Below are 11,438 nucleotides of genomic sequence, written 5' to 3' on the forward strand. Positions count from 1 at the left end.
GAAGTTGTCAAGGATTTCATTTTGCTTGGATCCATCATCAATGCTCCTGAAAGCAGTAGTCAAGAGATCAAAAGAAGATTGCATTAGGTACATCTGCTTATAAAACCGTTTTAGAAAAAACAAGACAAAAAAAACCCTTTTTAGAGTATTGAAAACAAGGATGTTGCTTTGAGGATTAAGGTGCACCTGAATCACGCCATGGTCTTTTTAATTGCCTCGTATGCATGTGAAAGTTGGGGCTGAATAAGGAAGACCTGAGAAGAATCAATGCATTTTAAGTACGGTGCTGGAGAAGAATATGGAAAGTATCAGGGAACTGCCAAACGGACAAACTGGTCTGTCTTGGAAAAACGATAGCCAATTTGTTCCTTAGAGGCAAAGATGGCAAGACTTTGTCTTACTTACCTTGGACATGTTGTAAGGAGTGACCCGTCCCTGGAGAAGGATACCATGCCCAGTAAAGGAGAGAAGCATAGAAAAAGAGGAAGAATCTCATGAGATGGATTGACACAGTGGCTGCAACAATGTACTCAAGCATAGGACCCATTGTGAGGATGGCTCATTTTGTGCACAGGGTCACTATTGGTTGGAACCAATTGGATGCCATCTAACAACAACAACAACAACAACAACAACAGAACTGGGAAAGTTATTTTAAGGAATTACATTATCTAATAATATTTTCTATGTAATAATATACACATAGTATTATTTTTATAGTTCAAATATATCATGCTCTATTGAGAAATAATGTTATTAGGTGCTGTCCACTTTGTTCCTCAAAGCTTCTCAGAGCAACAGAACAAAATGCATGTGGGTCCTGCACCATTTTCACAATTGTTGCTATGTCTGTGGCCATTGTAGCCATGGCTGAGGGTTTTGCTTTTTCTCATTGACTCTTCTACTTTACCAAACTAGTCTTTTTCCAGGCAGTGATTCCAGCTGACCACATGTGCCAAGTCAATGAAAAAGTCTCACCATCCTCACTACTGTGTATTCTTCTAAGATCAATTGATTCACTCTTTTGGCAGTTCATAATATTTTAAATATGTAAGTATATTCTTCCAGGGGGAGCTTTCTTCGCTTAAAGAGAAAAACAAATGTTATATGAGATCAAAAATTTAAAGATTATCATTGTTTGATGATAGTTAAGGATAAAACCTCAGGTATCATATATGATGTAAATATCCAAATTGATTTTAAAATCATAAATATTTTAATTTTGCTGTTCAGAAAAAGCAGGAATTTCTTTTCCTGATTGTTGAACAGAACCACAAAGTTACCAGGGAAAAGACTTTGGCAAGACTGACTCTTGTTTCTCCATAGCACATCTCTGCTGCTGTTCAGTGCCGACAGGTTGGTTCCAACGCAAAGGCAGGGATGCTGGATACAATCAAATAAGCACCTTCAGGTCCCGCATCATCTTTACAATTGTTATGCTTCAGACTATTGTTGCAGGCACTGTGTCAATCCATAATACATCATAGTTGTCTTTTAAAAGGGAAAGTTTTCATTGACTCTCTACTAACTCTTCTTTGTATTGCTAAATAATTTGTTTCATTATAATCTTCCCCATGCTGATAATATAATTTATGCTTTTCATAGTTCAGTTGATATGACATGTATTTTTCCTACTTTATTTTTAGCTAAAATCACATAATCAGACAAGGTCCAATTAACTCATAAAAGTTGTTCTGAGTATGTGCAAGGACTTTGGATTCTTCTAAGCCATTTATATTAGAGCTAAATGGCCTGTTGGAGGGTTAGCCCTTTTGCAAAAGATTCAGAGATTTGCTTAGTTTTCAACTGCTATTGCTGATGGGCTGCTTCTTGGTACCAAGCATTGTGATGAACAAAGGTGAAATGGGGCTGCCTAGTAGAAACGCAGACATGGAATTCTCAGTAAAGGGCTAAAAATGTTATCATTCTATAGTGGTCCTATGAACTCATTATATGTTAACATACAGAAATAAATAGAATCTCTTCTGAATGACTCTACCAAGGATGTCTGTCTGAGGCAGCAGTCTGAGGGGTGTTCTGTGAAGTGCCCCAAGGTTCTAAAGATGACAAAAGAACCTTTGCAACAGAAGGACTAGAAAATTGAACAAAATGAAGAATCAATAGTATCCACACTGAGAAAAATGCTGCATTTATCAACTTTCTTTCCTTAGATGTAATTCTGACCAATATTATTGCTCTTAAATTTCTCAGTTGGCTTTTTCTATTTGATTGCCATGGAGTTGTCTTCCCAAGAGAGCTTCATTGCTGTTGTTAGGTGCCCCTGGGTTGGCTTTGTTGCATGTGATAACTCCACAGGCAACCGAAAGAATTCTGCTCAGTCCTGCGACATCCTCACAAGTGCTGCCACGTTTAACCCGACTGTGGAGGCCACTGTTATTCCACCTCATTGAGTTTTTGCCTTTCCCCCCCCTGACAGTCCTGCACTTCACGATGTCTACACGGGTACGTCCATGCAAGTATGATGTCAGTTTCCAGGGATTTACTCTCCTGATAACATGCCTAAGTATAGGAGACAAAGTTTTATCACACTTGCTTCTGATGACCATTCTGACTGTAGTTCTTCCAAGACTGAGTTGTTTATTATTCCTGCATGCCACCATACTTCCAGTAGTTTTTGCTTACCCCATAATTCATAACTAAGAATGGATAGCCAACTATTGCTGATTTTCTCAGCATATAGATTGAATACATATAGTGATAGGATGCCATCCTGATTCTCAGGTTTCCTTATTTTAAACCATGTAGTATCCATCCCCTTGTTCTTCTTGCACATCTGCCTCTTGATCCAAATACAAGATCTTCATAAACCTAATGAAATGTTCTGGAATTCTCATTTTTCTCAAAGCTGTTCATAGTTTGTTATGATTCACACAGTCGAAGGCCTTTACATAGTCAATAAATCGTAAGTAAACTTCTTTCTTGTATTATGTGCTAGTAGCCAAGACCCATCAGATATCTGCAATGGGATTTCTTGTTCCATGCTATCTTCTGAAGCCCACCTGAACCTCTGGCTGCTTCCTGTCAATGTATTGCTGCAACTGTTGTGCATGATCTTCAGAAAGCTCTTACTTGAATGTGATATTGATGGTATTGTTCTATAATCTGTGCATTCTGTTGGGTCACCTTCCTTTGGAATAAGTACAAATTCAAATCTCTTCCAGTCAGTTGTCCCAGTAGCTGTCATTCCAATCTTTTGGCATAGATAAGTGCTTCCAGTGCTTCATCAGCTTGTTGAAACATTTCATTGGTAGTCCATCAATTCCTGGAGCCTCTTTTTGGCTGATGCTTTCCCTGCAGCTAAACCTTCTGTCTTCAGCACCATTGGTTCTGGCTCTTATTCTATCCCCTGACATTTCATGTAGACTAGTTCTTTTTGGTACAGTAACTGCATTCTTTGCATCATTTTTATGCTTCTTGCATCAGCTAATATTTTCCCATAGAAACTTTCAATATTACAACTTGAGTCTTGAATTATTCTTCATCTCTTTAAATTGAACATGCCGGGCATATTTTTTCTTTGTTATATTCCAACTCTAGGTCTTTCCACATTTCATGAGAAGATTAGACTTTGTCTTCTTTACCTGCCATTTGAAATTTTCTGTTTAAATCCGTTGCTTTTTCATTTCTTCTACTTGCCTTAGCAAATCTGAAATGAAGAGCAAGTTTCATTGTCTTTTTTGACACACACTTTGATCTTTTCTTTCTTTGATCTCTTTTTAATAACTTTTTGCTTTATTCATAAACAATGTCATTTATGTCATCGCTGAGCTCATCAGGTCTTCTGTCATTATTGTTTATGTTGTCAAATCTGTTCTAGAGATGTTGTTGAAATTAAGAAATGATATAATCAAGGTTGTATTTTGACTCTGTGGAACTGTTTTAATTTTCATCAGTTTCAACCTGAACTTACATATGAGTAATCAGTAGTTTGTTCCACAATCAGACTCTGGCCTTCTTTTAGGTGCTGCTATTGAGCTTCTCCCTCATCTCTTCCCCAAATCGGATTCCTGTGGATTCCCTCTGGAGAAGTCCATGTGTATAGTCCCCTTTTGTGTTGTTGAAAAAAGGTATTTGATATGAACAAGTTGTTGGTCTTGCAAAAATCTATAATGTGATCTCCAGCTTTGTTTCTTTCACCAAGACCATCTTTTTCAACTACTCTTCCTTCCTCTTTGTTACCAACTTTTGCATTCTAATCCTTAATAATTATCGATACCTCTAGATTGCGTGTTCAATCAATTTCAGGCAGAAGAGGTCGGTAGAATTCTTCTGAGCTAACTTTTGTGGTTAGTACATACATTTGAATAATAATCTGGACCAAATGAACCACATATTATGATGGCATTAGGGCTTCATATCCTGGGTTCATTCAGAGGCCATTGAACTTCATTAGAATCATTTATGTCCATACAACCTTATCAATATATATTGGTTGTCTCTGCAGTCTACTCTACTGCTTCAACTACCTCTTCCTTGTGCCATGAAATAAGCTAGACTTCTTGTGCCTGTTTTATAAACTCAAGGCCAAACTCACTGTCATGGAGTCACAGAGTCATGGTGACCCTATAGGACAGGGCAGACATGCACCTGGGAGTTTCTCATTACTGTAGTAGAAAGCCCCGTCAGACTCCCAAGGAGCAGCTGGTGGTTACAAACTGCTGACCTTGAAGTTAGCAGTCCTACTCTTAACCACTATGCCACCAGGGATTCTGTCCTTTCTATAAGGATTTCAAGCCATGAATTAATAGACCTATGGGTGAGGAACCATATTCTGAGACTATTAACACATGAAATCTGTGGATGTGTTAGATTGGTGATGCTTGTATTTGTTGTATATAGAAAGACATTTACATCAAATATGACTTATACAGTTATAGAAGAAGGTAAGTCAGGTTACAGTTCACGTAAGTTTTCCCCGTAATGAACTGGAAGCAGGATGCTGAAGCAGAGATAGCAGGGGGCACCGATTTGCGAATGCAGAGGTCTGAAGTGGGCCAAATGAATCCACCATTGGCATTCCACTGATGGTTCCTGGGATCAGTAGGTGGAGTAAGAGGAGTCCAAGGAAGCAAACGCAAGATCCAGCTCTGATTGAAAGCAAAGGACCGCCTCTTTGGGCAGTACTTGAAAGCAGACCTGCCTCCATGGGCCGCATCATCAGGGGCAGAGGAAAGGCGCTGGTCCGTGTTCCGCACGCATGCGAAGCCTTCTAAGGGCGCAGCGGGCCTACATCAAGGGCACAGTGAAGGACATTATCCACGACCCGGGCCGGGTCTTCAGAGACCCCTACCGGATTAAGAAACGGACGGAACTGTTCATCGCAGCAAAAGGCACACACACCAGCCCGTTTGTGTCCTGCGGCGGGAAGGCCCAGGCCAATGTCGGTGATGTTCTCTGCAGGCCAGCATGCCCGAGGGCACCATTCTGTGCTGTCCGGAAGAGAAGCCTGGAGACAGAGGCGTGCTAGCTTGGGCCTCTGGGAACGGCGCCACTGTCATCTCCCACATCCCGAGACCAGGAAAACTCAAGTGACGCTGACCTCGGCTCTAAGAAGGTCATCGCCTCTGCTAACAGAGCTGTGGTTGGGGCGGTGGCAGGCGGGGGCTGCATAGACACGCCCATCCTGAAGGCTAGCAGTGCCTATCACAAGTAGAAGGCCACGAGGAACTGCTGGCCTGCGTGCCAGTATGGCCATGACCTGTGGAGCATCCCTTCGGAGGTGGTCCCCACCAGCACATTGACAAGCCCTCAACCATCCGCAGAGATGGCCCTGCAGGTCGCAAAGTGGGTCTCATTGCTGCTCTCCAGACTGGGCGGCTCCGGGGAACCTAGACTGTGCAGAAGAAAGAGAATTAGGACTGGGGACTCAATAAATTATTTTCTCTTGTCACACACACCCTCCCACCCACCACCCAACCCCATGCACGAAGAAAGCAAAGGACCAAAGAGAATTTGCCTCTCTAAAGTGTCTATCTCTTATGACACCAAGGAGATATTGTCAGGCTGCCACCCAATTGATGGGTTGGGCCACGCCTTGACCTTCACCCAGGAGTACCTAATGGACATAATCTCTAAACATCACAGTGAACAATAATTTTTTTCGGTTTTGAATATTTCTCACATCTGTAATCTGTAGTCTTCCTTTCTTTCTAGATTTCTATATTCTTAAAATAATTTCCTTTTAAAATTTTTCATTTGCCTAGCTGTATTTGTATTTAATATTTTGTAGTTTGCCTTCATTTTTAGGTTTATGATCATCCTTTGGCTGAATCTTAAAATACTTAACTTGAGTACACTCTGAAAAGTGGCCTAACAAGATTTTCAAAATCACTGCAAAAAACTATAGATTTCTCTTTGTAACACTAAATAAGGCATGAGACTCCATTATGGCTTAATTCAGCACACTAAAAACCAGCCCAAACTAGTTGATTTATTATTTAATGTATTCATCCTTTAAAACAAACTTAAGTGGTAGTTCTCTTTTTAATTTTGGATGAGTAAGATATTATTTTATATCAGCGCATTATTGTTGTGAGGTGCCCCAAGTCAGTTTGGACTCATTAAGACAGCTATGTGCAACAGAATCAAACACTGCTGATCCCGGGCCACCTCCATGTGGGTTTGAGCCCCTTGTCATAGTGACTGTGTTAATCATTCCCCTTGAAGGTTTTCCTCTTTTTCACTCACCCTTTTTCATTTATCAAGCATGATACCCCTCTTCGACAGCTGGTCTCATTGGATTACATGTCCAAAGTACGTGCATTGAAGGGTCACTATCTTCACTTTTAAGGAGCATCCTAGCTCTTCTTCTTTGGGCAATCCATTCAATATTCTTTACTAACACCCCCATTCACATTTGTTATTTACTTTTTCATGTTTTTAATTCATTGCTTAGTTTTTACATGAGTATGGGGAAATTGAAGCCCTGGTAGCTTGAGTCAGGGGCAACACTTTAGTACTCAAAGTGAGAGTTTATTATCAAGAGTGTAAGACATTATTTAATACTCAAGGAAAGCACAGTTTTTGACTGAAGAAGATAAACAAGATACAATTTAAACATTTTCAATCTTATACTTAAGTAAGACTGAAAAACAAGTCATGATAGAAGAGAATAGATAAAGTGCTTTCTGTGTTTTACTAGAGAGTTCTCTCTCTCTCTCTCTCTCTCACACACACACACACACACACACACACACACACACACACACAGACACACATATTTATTCTTTGGGTGAAAATTTCCCTTTTCTAACCAGTTCTGCTAGCCATCTGTTTTTACAGTCGAATTTAGCCAGCAGAATTGATTAGGAAATGGCAAAGAATGCCAGCAGATATTCTGAAATTCCTGTATATTGTTCTGAGACATAGAAATGCCTCATTGTAGGAGCTATTATTTTTGCATGTCATTTCTTCTTGGAAAACATGACCTGGATTTCAACTTTTACTGTCTATGCTAAGCATAAAATAAATATATTAGAGGGAATCTACTTTGCTAAATTATTCAAGCCATAGAACATATTTTAGTATATCATTATTTAGAGTGGCAAAAGTTTCTTTTCACTCTCTCTCTGTGAACAAAATCTCCAGGCAGCTTGAACAGAGCGAACTGGTATTTATAATGAAGTCACCTCTAACCATATGTTGACCAGTAAAGCACATAGGAGGAAATGAACCACCTTTCTCTAATCCAGTTTCTGAAAACCCAGCCTTATAACATGATGGAAAATACCACACTCTACTCAGGTTATCAGAGTTCATCAGCTTGCAGACATGGTTTTATTAAAAATTAGTAGGCCAAATGATGTATTTTGTTATCATATCTAAACATCCTGGCTGCTACTCTGTATCAGATTCCCATCAAAGTACAGCAAACTAAATGATAGATAGCTATGGGGCTTATTTTATTTCCAACAGAAAAATTCAATTTCTGAGTAATAGCTTCAAGGAAGTGGGTCCTGACAAATATACAAATTAAAGATAGAAAATAAGCAATATCTGTGGTAATTTAATTTATTACTTTGCAAACTACTTCTGATACAGTGCAAGGAAAGCAAATTATCTTAATGTTTCTCTAAGTTTTGAATGCGAGTTCAGCTTATTTGCATTTGATTTCAGTAAAGTAAAGGGAATTCAAGCGGGGAAGTATCCGAGACTTAATGTGAATTAGGAATGGAACTGCAATAATATTAGCAGTAGGGTAAATATCTTATTTTATGTTCCTTATTTATTAGAATTAATGAAAATAAATGATATAACCCTTTGGAACTAGCCTTTGGCTAGTTGTGCATATACTCTTGTCTATATTAAGTAACTCAAGTTAATTAAATGTTATTGTTTCAGAGGAAAAGCCATTACTATTATCATTTAATTTTTCTTAGAGTAACTATTTTTCAGTTAAGCAGATTTAATAAAAATTATGTTTGTATTTTTAAAATTTGTTTTAGATTAAGGTATGTATTGACATTTCTACTTCTTTTGGGTTCAAATACTTTTCTTCATGGGTTTAGGAGTCTTCCCTGATCTTGGGGTCTGGGGATGTGATTTCATGAGATTTAAAGCAACAAAACTCTGTGTATCAATGAAGATATCATGTGTCATCATAACAGATTCAACTAAAGTTATCATTTGTGTCTGATTTGACTCAGTGTTCTGGGTGGATCCAATGGGCCAATGAATCATTTCTGAGATTTGGTCTAAATATGCAAACCTCTAGGAAAAAGAAAGTGTTCGAAGTGCAAGTACAACACAGCATTATGTGAAACAATATATGCTATCTGTTGAATGAAAATTTTCTTGGGGGGATAGATCTTGTTTGTATGAACTTTGGATTTTTAGTTCCTAGGACAATGTCTGGCATACAGAGTAAATATTTAAGAGTGAGTAGATCTATTACTAATTGAGTCAATGGATGAACCAATCAATATCAAAGATCAAAAAGAATCAAATCTCTCCTTTGTTTATATTTTTACCTTTACATTGACATTGGGTAGCCTAGAATTTCTTCTGATCCTCCCACATCATGAATTCATTTACTTGTTCCATGCAGTTTTAGCAGAGTCCAAGTAAGGCCAATGGGGAAGGCGTGATGCATTTAGGGAAAGACAGGCAAAAAGCAAGGAACTGGGATTAAAGTGTAATATTTTGTCTTCAGAATATAATGTTTGGGTTACTTTTTCCTACACTGAAAACTTTGTCCAGTGAGTTCCTAGTTTATGAACACGTGTTACACAGAAAACTCATACTTGGCTTTTTATATTATGCACGCTTGTCATAATTTTGCAACTATTGCACCAACCCACACTCAAAACAACTCATCACAATCACTTTCTCTTGCAGCGATATATTTTTTAAATTGTTGAAAGGGCGCTATACTTTTTATTGTATTAAACTAGGCTAATTATGAGCTTTATGCACTTCTTGTGATTTATGTGCAAATTTGACTTAAAGATACACTTCGGAGTGGATTTTCTTCATAAGCCATCATCTGCTTGCATGTATAAATGAAAATATGACTTTATATACTGAAAATGGTGATGTTATAACATATATGTATTAATTTACAGGTAAATATGTATTTGTCTTTCCACAGGTGAGTCAAATTTACCAATATAAACATACTTTGGAAATTAAAACCTGTCATAAAAAAGAGGAATTATTGTTTCCAGGCCCACCTCTGATACATTAGTCTACTGACCTGGATATTTTCCCTTGCATTAGTCTATTGTTCGGTTTGGTATTTATCATCATGAGAAACCCAAATGGTTTAAATTGTCATTTATGAGAAACCCAAGCAAAATCTAACTTCTACATAAATAAATTTCTCTGTACACACAAATCTTGCATGAGTCACTTGCTCAATTCATGCTCCATAATTGCTTACACTACTAATACCTTTAGCATATATTGTTAGGCTTCTTTTATTTGTTTTGTTTTCTTTTAGCTCATGTTTTTTATCTAATATGTGGGATGGAGAGACAGAGAGAATGCTTCTGGGAGATTGGTTCCCATCACCAAGCCTCGCCTAGCCTTACATAATATAAACAATTTTCACAAATAGATGTTGATCAAGATAGTTTTAATAACCCAAGTAATAATAAGACACTTTTACTATTTTCCATTAAAAGGAAAATGGTGTCTAGTTAGTTGTATATTTCTTCTTTTTTATTTTTTTCAAGCAAGGAACAAAAGAGCTGAAACAGCCCCAGAGTTCAGAATTCATTAAACTGGATTATAAATGTGAATAGTAGTGTGTGCTTTTATGCCCTGTAAAAATCTCCATTATTTAGAAAGTTCAGAGATAAACATAATAGGAGCATCCCAGATATATACTGCTGTTATGGGCTGTACCATTTCATCTTCACATACTTTTTCTGAGCACCTAATTATTGGACTCAGAACAAAACATGGTGGCACAGAGAACAACATAAACTTGGCCCATCACTGCAGGAGTTGTAACAGTTTTGAAACTGCTATTCACCAAACAAAATCAACTCATTATTTGTTAGCATTGTAAGTCTTATGTAGGTAAATGCTAGATTAGTCTCTTCCTCTCTTTGAAATAAATCCCAGATAGATGTGCAAAAATATTTTCTCCTTTCAAAATTGTGAGATATTCAACTCTTTATTTTGCATTAAAATTTGCCCAGACACATCTGCTCTCTGGATCTTCTGTCCACTACTAACTTAATTAGTTCTGAAAAACTGGGAATGCTTCTGTACAACTACAGACAATGTAGTGTTGCTTCCTGGATGGAAGTAGCAAGGGTGCTATGTTTTGGTTAGTACTTCGGAGTCAATAAAAAATCTACTAGGCCAAAGGGATGAATTCTTGTCTGAGTGGAGCAATATCCCACAGATATCTATAGCCCTTGTTTGGTGCTGAGGAAAATGCTCCCATAAAACGAACTCTGCAGGCCACTCAAATTAGAGATGCTATCAGCCATTACATTAATGTCAGCACACTTTAACTTAATGAAATGCATTTCATACTGTTATCACAGAATACACTGAGAGAAGCCAGACTATATTAATACAAATAGTGCAGCAAGCACAAATGCTTTATTCATTGATTTTAAAAGTAACCATATTCTCTATGTGCATAAACACGTACCAAATTCAATTTAGCTTCTCCCTAGAACTCAGTCACACCTATGTACTTGTTCGGACAATGCTCAGTTATTGTTTCATGCAGTGACTTCATAGATAAACTGTGTTCTGGATGGACTGCGTTTGTGAGGTCTTGGGAAACATATTTTCTGATGGATCGCTCCAGGGATCTGGATGATTGGGATTCACAAGACCAAGATTATTACTCAAACCAAATGGATAATTTGTGGCTCCTAATTTTGGATCATGTGATTTACACTTGATAAGGATGTAGAATTGATCCTCATATAGCAATGATCCAAGTGTTGTCT

At 37.9% G+C, this 11,438-nt stretch overlaps 1 pseudogene; it reads left to right on the forward strand.

The window, feature by feature from the left end:
• The first annotated feature begins 4,941 nt into the window (after positions 1-4,941).
• On the forward strand, positions 4,942-5,877 carry LOC101659875 (annotated as a pseudogene).
• Positions 5,878-11,438: the final 5,561 nt, after the last annotated feature.

The sequence above is a fragment of the Echinops telfairi genome, unplaced genomic scaffold, assembly GCF_000313985.2.
Source record: "Echinops telfairi isolate 266 unplaced genomic scaffold, ASM31398v2 ScPeMD7_1;HRSCAF=3_0, whole genome shotgun sequence".
Taxonomy (NCBI): Eukaryota; Metazoa; Chordata; class Mammalia; order Afrosoricida; family Tenrecidae; genus Echinops; species Echinops telfairi.